Genomic DNA, 15,736 nt, shown 5'->3' on the forward strand with positions numbered 1-15,736 from the left:
ATGTATATGTGGTGTGTGTGTGAGTGTGTGGTGTGTGGATCACAACTGGCATGTGCTTTTTGCTATACTCTTAAATTTCATATTTCAGTTTTTTTCAACTTTAGCTTTTTATTTTTTTTCACAAAAGGCTAACTGGCAAGAAAATGCAACAATATTACGTAACACCGAAAAACCTCTGCTAGGCTATACGATCGGTGATTGGGCGCATGTTCCCATATTGGTTGCTGCTGTTGTAGTTGTTGTTGATGCTGTTTTAGCTTTCATTTGGAAAGAACCTTCTGGGGATGGTGAGCTGGATTAAATATTCATGAAAGCAAAGAAAGGAAACATCAAACTCTACAGGCCTACTTCTAGCACCACGGTGTTCACACAAACATAGTGTTGTTCAGAAACAGAGAAAGAAAAGTAAAGGATCCTTACATATAGGATATGTTAGCCATGTTTTTAACCCCTATAAGTGAGGTGAAATGTCTCAGATATATTAATCATGTAGTGATTGGTTTCTAAGGATGGTTTCCAATGGGAAAGTTTTTTACTCATCAGAACTACTGAACTCAATCACTGCTTCCTCCACTGTGTATTATCTGTCAAGAAACCCAGCATGACCTTTTGTTTTCCAAGCCAATCTGCTCAGGGAGCCTGGCAAAATGAGGCTTTTACATGTAACATTTACCTTTGAAAGCTTGCTTCCTGAAATATTAATGCAAGATCTTGTCAAACAAGGATGTTGCATTAACATTCTTATCAGAGCCATCTTACGCCGCTGCAGCCCACTGGTACTGCTTTTTTAAAGTACTGTACGGAACGAGTAAAAATGGACCGCCAAATGATTCCCCGTGGCACCTGTAGACACAGGCCAAAAACAGGGTGGAAAAACACTCAGAAGAGGAGTTTAAATTATTTGTAAGATTTACAAAATTAAACAGAAAACAGTAACAGTGTGAAACTCAAGTAGTTAGCAAAGTAAATCCAGCAGAAAAGGGGGGTAAAGACAATATAATGAGAGAAAATGCATGCTTGGTTTGTACAGGCTCATTATAACATACTGTGTAGTGTTATTAATGTCATGTTTCAGACTGATGACCATCCTCTTTGCCTTATCTGTCTTTTCCTTTGAATCAGCAGCTGTCAGTGCTTCTTCTGTGTGTTGTTATCTTCTTAGTTCCACTGGCTGAAATAAGAGCTGCAAGGCTCTGTGATAAATGCACCTGTGGAGGAACATAATACTGTATATAGCCTCAGTCTCACTACTGGATAATCTGTCCCTTTTTCTTTTCCACATGTGGATGTAATTCATTATCACCAGTTATGTTCGGTTCGTGTTGTACACACAGCCGTGCCAGTCACACGTAATCATAAACTGGCAAGTCATAAATGGTTTCTCCAGCAAGACAGGAGTGTTTCTTATGCATTTGTCTTTCCCTTTGACTTTGTGTCTGATTATTGTTTAGGTTCTGTTGATTTTATAGCAAGATTATGAGAAAACTACCAAATCCATGACACTTGGTAAGGAGTTATGCAAAGAAAGAATCCATTAAAGCTTGCATTGCTTTGACTTGCTTTAGTGGAGAATGAGCTCTCTGAGCTCTCTCCATTTGTGATTATTTATCGGTCCGTCTGACAGCGAGATTAGGCAAAAACTATTCCATGAAACATGGTGGAATAATGAAGCCTGAGCAACAGGAGAAATTTTTCAATTTTGAGGCAGATCCACATCATTTGCTTTGAAATTCTGGCACAGGGCATTAGCCTTGGCCCCCTTTTATCATTAATCTCAGTATGTGGAGGGAAAGTAGAATACATAAGTATAAATATGTTTGCTACATCCATCCATTTCCATAACCGCATATCTATTTCAGGGTGACAGTGAGGCTGAAGACTAACCCAGCTGTCATTGTTTCATGGTTCCTGGGTTGTTGACTCTTGGATTGTTAAGGTGTTTTGTATTATCAGATATGTTCTGCATTGTTTAGATTTATTCATTTTGGGGATTGTGTGATTCTAATATTCATTTTTGAGTATTAGTTTGGTTACCCAAGTTTCCAGTTTGTAGGTCGTTGAGTTTCGTTCCCCTTCCTGTCCCGTTTTTCTTGGTTGCCTCTGTGTGTCCTCCCCACCATCCCCAGTGTGTAGTCAGTTGTGTCTGGTTTCTGTCTCTAGCTTGTCTCCATGTCTTATTTTGGGTTCTAATCCTGCCTCCCTCACACACGACAACTCATCACTTTATCAATGGTGTAACAAACATGAAAACTATCCAGATCTAATTCATTACCTATGTAAAAATAAATAAACACTGTTTAGACAACTGGTAATTTAGCCATGGTCCATTTTGAAGCTCTTGTATAAGCTATAAGCCATTCAACTTTTACATGTAAAAGAAATGTGTGGTTTAATTTCAGTAAGATCCAATACAGCCTAGAGCTTACACCTGCTCATTTTTCCCCTTAGAGTTGTGAGTAAAGATTTAGAAGTTGAATCTAGGTCTTGATTTATTTGAGGGAAATAAATCAAACATGCAGTCTTGCTCTTAAGTTATGGGTTATGATGTAGTCTTTTGAGAGGTAGACTTTTTTCAGGGTTTCAGGGATTTTGCATCAGGACCGAATTTCAAGACAAAAAATTGCTATGGACCCATCTAGTCATTGAAACATTCATTTCTGTGCGACTTTATCAGTCTCTGTCACTTTGGAATGGTTGCAAAGATAAAGCTTCTTCTGTTTAAAAAGAACACTGGAGCAGGTTGCATCTGAACAAACAACAAGACCTCTGGAACAATGTCCTTTGGTCAGATGAGACCATAATTGAGATGTTTGGCCATAATGCACAGCACCATGTTTGGAGAAAACCAAACACAGCATATTGGTACAAACACCGTCAGAGGGTGGTGGAGGGTTGATGATTTGGGCTTGTTTTGCAGCCACAGGACCTGGTAACCTTACGGTCATTGAGTTGATCATGAACTCTTGTGTTTACCAAACTATTCTAAATCAAATGTGAGGCCATCTGTCAATTTTGGCCTAAACCTTGGCCCACAGTGGGCCATGCAAAAGGACAATGATCCTAAACACAGCAGCAAATCTACAATAGAGCAGTTGAAATAAAAATCAAGTTGTTGCAATGACCAAGTCAAAGTTCAGACCTCAACCGACTGTAATGCTGTAGCAGGACCTTAGGAAAGCTGTGCATAAACCTGTCCACAAACCTCAATGAACTCCAGCAATGTTGTAAAGAGTGGGCCAAAATCCCACCATAATGATGTGAGAGATTGATAAAGTCATACATCAACTTCTTGCTGCTAAAAACTATTAAGTCATGGGGTGTACTTAGTTTTTCACACAATGCTTCTGCATTTTCACTTAATTTTGTTAAATAAATAATGGCGTGGTATAATGTGTCATGATTTGTTGTTCGTCTGATGTTCTATTTATTTAATTTTTTAACTCGTTATGAACCAGATAATTTTGTTATGTTCTCATTCCTAAACCATCAGCACACAAAAACATACCTCTCTTTCTTGTGCAGTAGATTGGTATGACCCCCAACGCTGCATGACTATGTAGAGCAGGTAACAAATGTGTGTGAGTTACCTATCCTCATTCCTAATTATGAATATTGTTTTTATTACAGCCTAATGTTGTAGCAGTGAATTAACTACAGCAATGAAAATCACATTTGTACTGCCAACAACCCATATGGCTCACTGGGTGGCTGTGAAAACGTGTAAAAAAGAGTCCTGATGCATGCTCAGGAAAATGACAATTACCTATTTTACACACGCACCAGCGTACATTAACACATGTGCAAAAATAACATTAATCACCTCTCTACACTCTGATTGCTTTTTGCAGATCAGATAACATATGATGATTTTTCATTTGTTCCAGGGTTTGAATGGTGGGGATCAACAATAACAGGGCAAAAAGAAATTAAAATTAAAATTAATTAGACATGACTTCTTCACTAAACTGAATGATGCAGAAGGTTGGCACAAGAAAAAAAATCTATTGACAGAATAATAACCCTAACTTTATATTAGTACGTAAATTTGCCCAGGTGGTGTGTGTATGTGTGCATTTTCACCATTTAACTGTTTGACAATTGACAGGAAAGAATGGAGAGAGTTTGGGGAGTGGTACCACGAAAATGGCCTGGAGTGGACTAGAAACCAGACTCCTGCATGACTCCTTGATATGGGTTGCATGCTTAACAAAGTCAGTTACAATATCACCCACTTACGTGTATAACTGAGAGATTCTATAGACAGGTTGTGTTGACAATGTTGTGTTTTGTGAAGACGGCTGGTGATCAAATCAGCTAGCCTCTCCGGCCTAAAAGAGACAGAGAGATAACAGTGAGATAGGAACTGTAAAACAACATCCATAAAAGATTGATGTGCTCCTAATTTAGCTGCCAGCAGCTCCTCTGGCTGCTCTAAACCAATTTCTGACTGCACATACAAAAGGCAGATGCACAAAAAGTCACGTTCATAGACCATTTTTAAGCTCTTAATAACAAAGAGAATTAGTCTGTGGAAATATAAAAGGGATTAACAGGTAAAGGGTGCAATAACGTTGTGGATTTTTAGGTTTTTATTTTGTTCTTTTTTCATCTGATTGTGAGTGTTAGCCTACAGGAAGCTAGCTAGTTGTCACATGCCATCTATAAGCAGCAAAATATAATAGACTATTCAAGACACATTTAAAGTATTGTGTTTTAATACAGCTTAAGACTATAAAACACATACCTTCACATATGTATAGTCTTTCCACTAAGCTAACTGCTAGCTGTGGTTTAATATTGTATCTCGTGGACTGGTAGCTAGCCAAAAACTAATGATTTAAGTAGGCTGTCTAAAACATGAGCTTCATGTGCTGGATTAATGTGCAGACCTAAAAAATTTATTGCAAGTATTATACTAGATACCGTGGCATGCTAAAAGAGAAACCACATGAGAATCAGCTCCTTATCCTATTTATCATTGTGGGGGGTTTGGCTCTTACAGGCTACAGCACACTTTGACATGCAGCCTGTTTGAGCTACAAAAAAACAAAAAAAAAACTATACAATTTGGTGGCATCTTTGAATCGATGTGCAACTTTGCTAAAACAATGTCGGACTCTGTAGTTTTCTCTGGTCCCCTCCCCAATCAGACCAGGAGTGACATGTTTAGCCGCATGTTCTCCTTAAATTGCTGGCTGTCTGAGTGGTGTCCCAGAAACGATGTGGGCTTCATAGATAATTGGCAAACCTTCTGGAGGAAACCTGGTCTTGTTAGGAGAGACGGCATCCATCCCACTTTGGATGGAGCAGCTCTCATTTCTAGAAATATGGACAAATTTATTAAACCCCCCAAAATATGACTATCCAGAGTTGGGACCAGGAAGCAGAGTTGCAGTCTTACACGCCTCTCTGCAGCTTCTCTCCTCCTGCTACCCCCCCAAAAACCCATCTCCATAGAGACTGTGTCAGCTTCCAAAAAGACAAAAAACAAACTAAAAACCAGCAACAAACAACTTAAACATAAACAATCAAAAAGAAAGAACAATACAGTATCCACATCTGAACCAATGAGTAAAACAGTGAAATGTGGATTATTAAATATTAGGTCTCTCTCCTCCAAGTCTCTGTTAGTACATGACTTAATAATTGATCAACAAATTGATTTACTCTGCCTTACAGAAACCTGGTTGCAGCAGGATGATTATGTTAGTTTAAATGAATCAACACCCCCGAGTCATTCTAACTACCAGAAACCTCGAAGCACAGGCCGAGGGGGCGGTGTGGCAGCAATTTTTCACACCAGCCTATTAATTAATGAAAGACCAAGACAGACTTTTAATTCATTTGAAAGCCTGATGCTTAACATTGTCCACCCCAGCTGTGAAACTCAGAAACCAGTCTTACTTGTTATCATCTATCGTCCACCTGGGCCTTACACAGAGTTTCTGTCTGATTTCTCAGACTTTATATCTAATCTAGTTCTGAGCTCAAATAAAATAATTATTGTGGGTGATTTTAACATCCATGTAGATGCTAAAAATGACAGCCTCAACATGGCATTTAGTCTGTTATTAGACTCAATTGGCTTCTCTCAAAATGTAAAAGAACCCACCCACCACTTTAATCACACTCTAGATCTTGTTTTAACATATGGCATAGAAACTGAACATTTAACAGTGTTTCCTGAAAACCCTCTCCTGTCTGATCATTTCCTGATAACATTTACATTTACAATAATTGATTACACAGCGGTGGAGAGGAGACTTTATCAAAGTAGATGTCTTTCTGAAAGCGCTGTAACTAAGTTTAAGAATATAATCCACCCACTGTTATCATCTTCAATGCCCTGTACCAACACAGAGCAGAGCAGCTATCTGAACGCTACCCCAACAGAGGTTGATTATCTTGTTAATAATTTCACCTCCTCACTACGTACGACTCTGGATACTGTAGCTCCAGTGAAAACTAAGGTCTCTAATCAGAAGTACCTGACTCCGTGGTATAATTCTCAAACACGTACCCTAAAGCAGATGACTCGTAATCTGGAGAGGAAATGGCGTGTCACAAATTTAGAGGATCATCATTTAGCCTGGAGAAATAGTTTGCTGCTTTATAAGAAAGCCCTCCGCAAAGCCAGAACATCTTACTATTCATCACTGATTGAAGAAAATAAGAACAACCCCAGGTTTCTCTTCAGCACTGTAGCCAGGCTGACAAAGAGTCAGAGCTCTGTTGAGCCAACCATCCCTTTAACGTTAACTAGTAATGACTTCATGAACTTCTTCACAAATAAAATTTTTATCATTAGAGAAAAAATTACCAGTAATCATCCCACAGATGTAATATTATCTACAGCTACTCTTAGTACCATTGATGTTAAGTTAGACTCTTTTTCTCCAATTGATCTTTCTGAGTTAACTTCAATAATTACTTCCTCCAAACCATCAACGTGTCTTTTAGACCCCATTCCTACAAAACTGCTCAAAGAAGTCCTGCCATTGATTAATTCTTCGATCTTAAATATGATCAACCTATCTCTAATAATCGGCTATGTACCACAGGCCTTCAAGCTGGCTGTGGTTAAACCTTTACTCAAAAAGCCATCTCTAGACCCAGCAGTCTTAGCTAATTATAGGCCAATCTCCAACCTTCCTTTCATATCAAAAATCCTTGAAAGAGTAGTTGTCAAACAGCTAACAGATCATCTGCAGAGGAATGGTTTATTTGAAGAGTTTCAGTCAGGTTTCAGAGCTCATCACAGCACAGAAACAGCTTTAGTGAAGGTTACAAATGATCTTCTTATGGCCTCTGACAGTGGACTCATCTCTGTGCTTGTCCTGCTAGACCTCAGTGCAGCGTTCGATACTGTCGACCATAATATCCTATTAGAGCGATTAGAACATGCTGTAGGTATTACAGGTACTGCACTGCAGTGGTTTGTATCATATCTATCTAATAGACTCCAGTTTGTGCATGTAAATGGAGAGTCCTCTTCACACACTGAGGTTAATGATGGAGTTCCACAGGGTTCAGTGCTAGGACCAATTCTGTTTACATTATACATGCTTCCCTTAGGCAGCATCATTAGAAGACATAGCATACATTTTCACTGCTATGCAGATGACACCCAGCTCTATCTGTCCATGAAGCCAGATAACACACACCAATTAGTTAAACTGCAGGAATGTCTTAAAGACATAAAGACCTGGATGGCCGCTAACTTTCTGCTTCTTAATTCAGATAAAACTGAGGTTATTGTACTCGGCCCTGAAAATCTTAGAAATATGGTATCTAACCAGATTCATACTCTGGATGGCATTACCTTGGCCTCCAGTAACGCTGTGAGGAACCTTGGAGTCATTTTTGACCAGGACATGTCCTTCAACGCACATATTAAACAAATATGTAAGACTGCTTTCTTCCATTTGCGCAACATCTCTAAAATTAGAAATATCCTGTCTCAGAGTGACGCTGAAAAACTAGTTCATGCATTTATTACTTCCAGGCTGGACTACTGTAATTCATTATTATCAGGATGTCCAAAAAACTCACTGAAAAGCCTTCAGCTAATCCAAAATGCTGCAGCAAGAGTACTGACAGGGACTAGAAGGAGAGAGCATATTTCTCCTGTTTTGGCTTCCCTTCATTGGCTTCCTGTTAAATCCAGAATTGAATTCAAAATCCTGCTCCTCACATACAAGGTCTTAAATAATCAGGCCCCATCTTATCTTAATGACCTTGTAGTACCATATCACCCTATTAGAGCACTTCGCTCTCGCTCTGCAGGCCTACTTGTTGTTCCTAGAGTATTTAAAAGTAGAATGGGAGGCAGAGCCTTCAGTTTTCAGGCCCCTCTTCTGTGGAACCAGCTTCCAGTTTGGATTCGGGAGACAGAAACTATCTCTACTTTTAAGATTAGGCTTAAAACTTTCCTTTTTGCTAAAGCATATAGTTAGGGCTGGACCAGGTGACCCTGAATCCTCCCTTAGTTATGCTGCAATAGACGTAGGCTGCCGGGGGATTCCCATGATGCATTGAGTTTTTCCTTTCCAGTCACCTTTCTCACTCACTATGTATTAATAGACCTCTCTGCATTGAATCATATCTGTTATTAACCTCTGTCTCTCTTCCACAGCATGTCTTTTATCCTGTCTTCCTTCTCTCACCCCAACCGGTCGCAGCAGATGGCCGCCCCTCCCTGAGCCTGGTTCTGCCGGAGGTTTCTTCCTGTTAAAAGGGAGTTTTTCCTTCCCACTGTCGCCAAAGTGCTTGCTCATAGGGGGTCATATGATTGTTGGGTTTTTCTCTGTATCTATGAAGCGCCTTGAGGCGACTTTTGTTGTGATTTGGCGCTATATAAATAAAATTGAATTGAATTGAATTGAATACACAGAGTGCCTTAATGATTTTGGCCCTCCACTAACTTTTTAACCTTCTAAAACAGTAATAGCACCCTGACCTTTAAAACATATGGGTAAGTCAAGATGAGAATATGAATAAATAATATGCATACATAATCTCAAACAGAAGGTGACTCAAGCGTGAAGGATTTGGTCTTGTCTTTTCTAAAAGGGTGTTTAATTCCATTTACTGCTTCAGTTTGTGTGTGTGTGTGTGTGTGCGTGTGTCCATGTGCTATTGTGTGTTCTTAAAGTATTGATAGAAGAAAAAATGATTGCACACAGAAAAATTTCTCAGGAAATAACCCTGAAACCTTCACAGATGGAATTTTTTATAGGATATGTTTCCTTATAATCAGCATACAAATATGCAGCAAATATGCCTTCAAGTGCTTTAATTTTTACACAGACACACACATATGCTGGTCTACACACATACATCTGGCATGCCATATCCTGTTATGCATCACCCTCTAGTGTCATATTATTAGACTGCAGTGGAAGAAAATCAGACTGCAGTAAGGCTATCCAACAAGGCCCTATACTACAAAACAAGTTTAATATGCCCACGGTACCGTTCCATTATATTTATTAACATATCATTTTATTTTTATCCAATAGCAAAATCAGGAGGTATTGTTCTGGCTCCATAGGGTATTCAGGTGACAGGGCTGCTGTTGGCAGTATCTGAACAGTCACAGATAGTACTGTTATATAATAATAGTGCTTATAGAGGAATACAATTATTATACAATCAACAATCGTTGTTTGTAACCAAAATTTAAAAAAATAAAATACCTGCTGATCTCTAATCTAGAACAAATCCTACCCTGGAGCAGGTTCATTTCAAGTTACTTGGATAAGCTACAATCCTGCTTCATAGTTAAGGCCATATTCTCTCAATCAATGTGTTTGTATTTGTTCATAATGCAAGATTACAGATATGTCATCGGTTTAATATATCTGTGTTGATACATTTCATTTCTCTGGAAAAAGTATGAAAGTTGCAAAACTGTGAAAAACCTTTGAATATTTGCAACTGTATACAACAACTTTATTTATTCGGGTATACAACAACAGTATTAGGATACTGAATGCTTCATTTGTGGTAAGTACATTATCTGTGAGTAACTGAAAACACCGCAGATGATTTACTATTTAATTTTTTTAAATGTTGTCTCTAAAAAAACTGTTGATACCACACAGTAACCAGGCATTTTCAAGGTTATATATTTGTTTGATAATGCAGAAATAAGGGGAAGGGGTGGGCTGGGAGGGGATTTATGTGTGTTTGCATAAACAGATTCTCTTAGCTTAGCTTACTTAGCTTAGCTTAGCTTAGCTTAGTGCAACCACCTGCAACAGAGACAAACAGTTGGTTGTGTATATGTGTACAGATTGTGTTTCCATCTCCAAAACTTAAAAAGCATTCACTTCTCCTAACACCTCTGAAGATCCCTTTTACATATACATCCCTTTTACATTACATATACATATACATAATACATAATATTTTCTTGATTAGAGTCGATAAAAGTAAAAAAGGTTTGCAGTTTTACAGGTGTTTAGTGCATGTACCGCAAAATGTCTTGCACCAGAGCAGATACCTTCTGCCTGCAAACATGAACCAACAAGGGAGATATTCTGTTAATTTTGCACAAAGCCACATTAATGTTTTTTAAATTGGTCATAACTGTATACTTACCAAACGAACAAGCATGCATGAAAGCATAAGTGTATTTATTTCTCAATATCTTCTGACTAATCTTTAATGTTACTGTGCATACATTCACAATAGGTGCCTAAGTATAAGATGAAGTATGCCTCACTATGTTGTGATACTGTGGTTGTCCATCCGAATAACTTGGAAAACTTTTGTAAACCTGAGGGTTCATACCAGTATATGTGTGTCTGTTTATCTGTTGGGGCTGAGGTGTGTGTGTCAGTGAAACTCAGAGGGAGCTACGCTAACAAGGCTGCTGCTCTGCTGACAACTGAAAGGAACCATGGGAGAAACAAAGTGACAAAACAAACAGCAGACGGGACAATCCCCATGTGTGTCACACAGCTGACAGAAGGCTGCACATACTGCTTTAATGTTGTCAAATCAAGTTTTAAAGAGACAGATCACACCCTCAAACTGCACATCCCACCCAGGCTAACCCAACAACATTTGAACTCAGCAGAAAGAAATCCTCTTATATATTTGGATTCCACTAAAGATAAGGGAGACTAGCAAAGCACAGAAGATGTGGAAACCTGAGCAATATACACATATTTATACAAATGTCCACTATATCAGGTACACCTTCATAACTAATGTTATTCAGAAGGGCTTTCATCACAGTGCTGGAAACGTTCTTTAGAGATTTTGGTTGATACTGACAAAATAGCATCACACACTTGGTGCAGACTTGCTGGATGCACATCCATGATATGGATCTTCACTCCACCATGTTCCCAAAGGTACTTTATTAAATTGAGATCTGATGGATTGTGGAGCCCATTCGAATACAATGAACTCATTGTCATGTTTAAGAAACCAGTTTGAGATGATCTGAGCCTCATCAGAACATAGGTGTTTTGATAAGGGTATAGAGATGGACAGCAACTCTTCTAGGGTAGGCTGTTGCATTTAAAACAGCCATCAGGTTGTACTTGCCATTACACCACCATCACCATTAGAAGGAGCCATGGATACAAGTCTGGATGGATCCATGCTTTTGTGTTGTTTACACAAAATTCTAACCTAACATTTAAATGTTGTTGTAGGAATTGACTCATCATACGAGGGAAATTTTTTTCCACTTTTATCGTCACATTTTGGTGAGTCCATGTGGATAGCAGCCTCAATTTCCGGTTCTTAGCTGGCAGGAGAGGCCCCTGATACAGGCAATCTACTTCAAGCTTTGAAGTTATTGATATGAGGGAAATATTTTATTGCTTTGAATAACCAGGTTATTCATTATTGTCTTTTATTCATTTATATCCTTTGATTAAGCTTTTAGTAGAGGTTCTTGATTAAAACATTTATTCAACATATTACAGATATAGTTTCAGTTAGGTTATTCAGTTGTTCTTTTCTAATTGTGTTAAATGTCACTGTGGTTTTGAAACTTAAGCATGTGATGTTGCATGAGGGGGCATCAAGAAAATATACCCTGATGTTATAAAACCATTCCTGTGTAGTTTTGGGGCAGAGATCTACAGCTGATGTTGTGCAGTGTACATCTCCCCACGCGTGTTCATTAAAATCATCGTTTGACTTAACCCGGCCTGACCAGTGTTGTTATTTTGGAATTCCTCCTGTATCCCTCCTCAATATTTGAACCCTAACAAAGTGTTGTGTGTTCAGAGATGCTCGTCTGCCTTCGTTGTACCACATAGGTATTTGAGTTACCTTTGCCTTTCTATCATTTGGAAGCAGTCTCGTCATTTTCATCTGACCTCTTGCATCAACAAGGCAATTTCACACAGAGAACTGCTGCTCACTGGATGTTTTCCCTTTTGTGGACCATTCTCTGTAAACTCTGGAAAATTTCAGCAGTTTCTGAACCAGTCAGATCGAAAACCATGCCAAATTCAAGGTCACTTAAATAACTTTTGTGATGCTTGGTTTGGACTTAAGCAGGTTGTCTTGATGATGACTGGCTGATTATATACTGGTAATTGCAACGAACAGGCCTAAAAAAGTTGCTGGTGAGTGTATACAATGCACAGCTATACTCTAGTCGGTATTATTACTTTCTTAAAAATAATCTGTACATATTATCCAAACTGGCTGGAGATTTAAAGATTTTAAACTCATTAAAATCTTCTCATCTCACAGAAAAGTCATATGAAGTCTTTTTATTGTTAAAATTGTGGAAAAATATTGCTGTTGTATCCTTTAACATTATTTTTTCATCATCTCCTGTATGCACTGTGTCATAGGTTTTATTTGATTGACTAGTTGTCTTGTTTTTCATTTTTAATTCTTCATTTTTAACTGTATCTGGCAATGATAAAAAATGATACGACAGCTAAATCGTTATATGTGAGCTTGAAGTTTTCTGCAGTGGGATGTGAATCCTGTACGAGGCAGAAAATTGCACTCTGGTTATCTCAGTGCGGCAGCAGCAGCTGAGATGATATCTTTGAGTAAATCAGTATGCACACATAAAACAAACAATAATGAAGCAGAGGACTCCTTTCAACAAACTGACACCCTGCAATTATCCTTCTGTTTGAATTAACATTTTAAATGAATATCAAAGGTGGAAACAAAAATATCATATTTTAGTAAATGAACTGTTTTCTGTTTGTTTTTTCTGAGCTATCAAAATGACCAGAAAGTTCATTCAAGCAGGTAATGAGAAAAATATCAAACACTGCAGGTATCTCAGTTAGAAAAGTACACAGGAAGGAGCGGATTATGATGAATAATTCAAACCTGTCTGTACATGCTGCATGGTGGTAGGTTGACTCCTTTCCAGAAAACCAGGCGTCAACATGTAGGAAGAATTTACTGAGAACTTGTAAATCATGCTACAATTATTCCAAGATTGTAGCATGATTGTAAAAAATGTAAATATTTTGGTAGTGAGGCCAATAAAATTACGTCATGATAATGTAAAATGTTAGTCTAGTTGTCAATGTAACAAAGGCACAGATAGTCTATAGGAGAATGGTGCAGCTGTGCCAGGGCTAGCCCAAAATCAGAGGAGGACGCCAGCATTTAAAGTATTTGATACTTCTTGTTAGCATCTGCCAATGAGGATGCACCTTTTAATTGTTCAGGATGCTATAAATGAACTTGAAGAGCGTGTCACTTTTACCAGTGAAAGAGACGTTCTTTGAAGGCTGAGATTTTAAATTGATCAGTTACTTTTCTGCAATGGAAAAATTCAGTACTCTGAACTTTTTCTTATTGAGGGTGTATTTAAATTAAAGTTTACTTCACTTCTTAATTTGTATATTTCATGCAGTACATTCATCTATGTGTTATGATCCAATGTTGTCAGTGTTTGTTTTATGCGTGATTCCTCCCACCAGAGGATGGCTGTGGGTTTTTTCCCCTTTTCTTTCTTAGGGGGTGGACACCTGGGCGTGCCTGCTGAGTAGTTGGGTGGTCTTTTCCTGTCCTCGGATTGGATAATTGGCTGATCACCTCAAGTATTTAACCACCAGATGACAGCCACCTAGCCCCCCTCTCTCCTAGCCTCCACCATCCAACAAAGAGCATGTGTTTTTGATTCGTTGTTTCGTAGAGTGTCTTTGCCCATTGATTTGCAAGTATAACCAAGTACAATGTTTTTGTGTGTGTGTGTGTCTGGCAATAGAACCTTAATCTTGTAAATAGATTTGTAAAGTAGCAATTGTGTATTTTTTTTACCTTGTATATATTGTTCACTGCAGCAGCCTAGTAGGCGTGAGAAGCCATTTTTGATGATTAAGTATTCTCCTGTTTTTTGTTAGAAAGTTAGGTTAGTGAATTGTCTTTTGGTTGGTTTTCATTTGTGTATGAAAGCATAGGGACCATTAGGGAGTTTTGTTTGCTCACTACTGAAGCAAATAAATGGCTGCTTAGCACAAGATACTACTGTTTGTGTTCTTTCTTGGGTGGTGCGTGAGTGGGGCCAATTGCTTGTTGCGTTCAATGCACGCCTAAACTAAGAGCGTAACATATGTGATGAAACAGAAAAGCAGTGATTTAACGTAATTAATTAATAATGTTAATAAATGTTAACATAAAGCTCAAAGTAACACATGCCATAGTGCAAGCTACCTTTGGGTTAATGTGTGACCCAACTATGTACCTATAAAGGGCAGCTGTAGAACAGCATTTTAGCCTTATTATGTAGGTGGACCCTATTTACATGACATTTAAGCACTTTTATTATCACACTCCAATTTTAATGTCAATCTACACCGATATTCACAATTGCGATACATATTATTGAATCTTGAGGCCCTCTTTACCGATGCGGTAATTCATCTATGCCCCTACGCCTGGCTTTTCATTATGCAAATCTTCTACTGCATACAAAATCTCCTAGAAAAATGAAAGTATGACTTCACTATGAAAACAGCTTGCGGGTAAGCCTAGAACATATGAAGCAATGGAACAAAAAGTAGTAGCGAGAGTGAAATGTTAATATTAATGAAGTGTTGCAGGATATGAGCTGCACACCACACGCTTTCTCAATAAAATAAAAAACTTAAAGCTTCACATCAGTATTGGCCTGATGTTCACAGACTCCTGCCATTAGCCTCATGAAATCAGATCAGGGTTATTTAAAGTGCCATGGTCACAATTCCATAATAATAATGGTACAAGTCATTACAACATTTGGACATGGTGACATTCATATATCACTTTCAATATGTCATAAGTCTGAATTGTAGGTTGCAGGTAAAGACTACAGATGTTTGTGTATTTTGGGTCTAATTGTCATCCCCGTCCGCTTAACTCACCAGTGTTTCTGTAGATCCTGCTCTGCAGTCCCTCAACTATGATTCCGTGAATCGTGTCCTAGTCATTTGGCTTCCTGGCTGAACCGATTTTTGGTAAACAGCCCAGTCCAGCCCACCAATCAGGAGATTCATCTGGTTATTGCCAGATCAATAATCACACATCTATCACAACTTCCACTTTCCCAAACCATCAAGCTCAGGTCGAGTCCAATCATCTTTCAACCTGCCACTTTCAAGCCAATCAGCCTCCACTTCACATACTTTAAATCTCACGGTTCCTCTGACTACTTCCCGCAACCCACCTCCTCTCCATCTCTGCTTCAACCCACCTTACTCAGAGCTCTATCCAAGTCTCTATCTTCATCACCATCACAAGCATC

The sequence above is a fragment of the Perissodus microlepis genome, chromosome 4, assembly GCF_051167445.1.
Source record: "Perissodus microlepis isolate ML-2025 ecotype Zambia chromosome 4, ASM5116744v1, whole genome shotgun sequence".
Classification (NCBI taxonomy): domain Eukaryota; kingdom Metazoa; phylum Chordata; class Actinopteri; order Cichliformes; family Cichlidae; genus Perissodus; species Perissodus microlepis.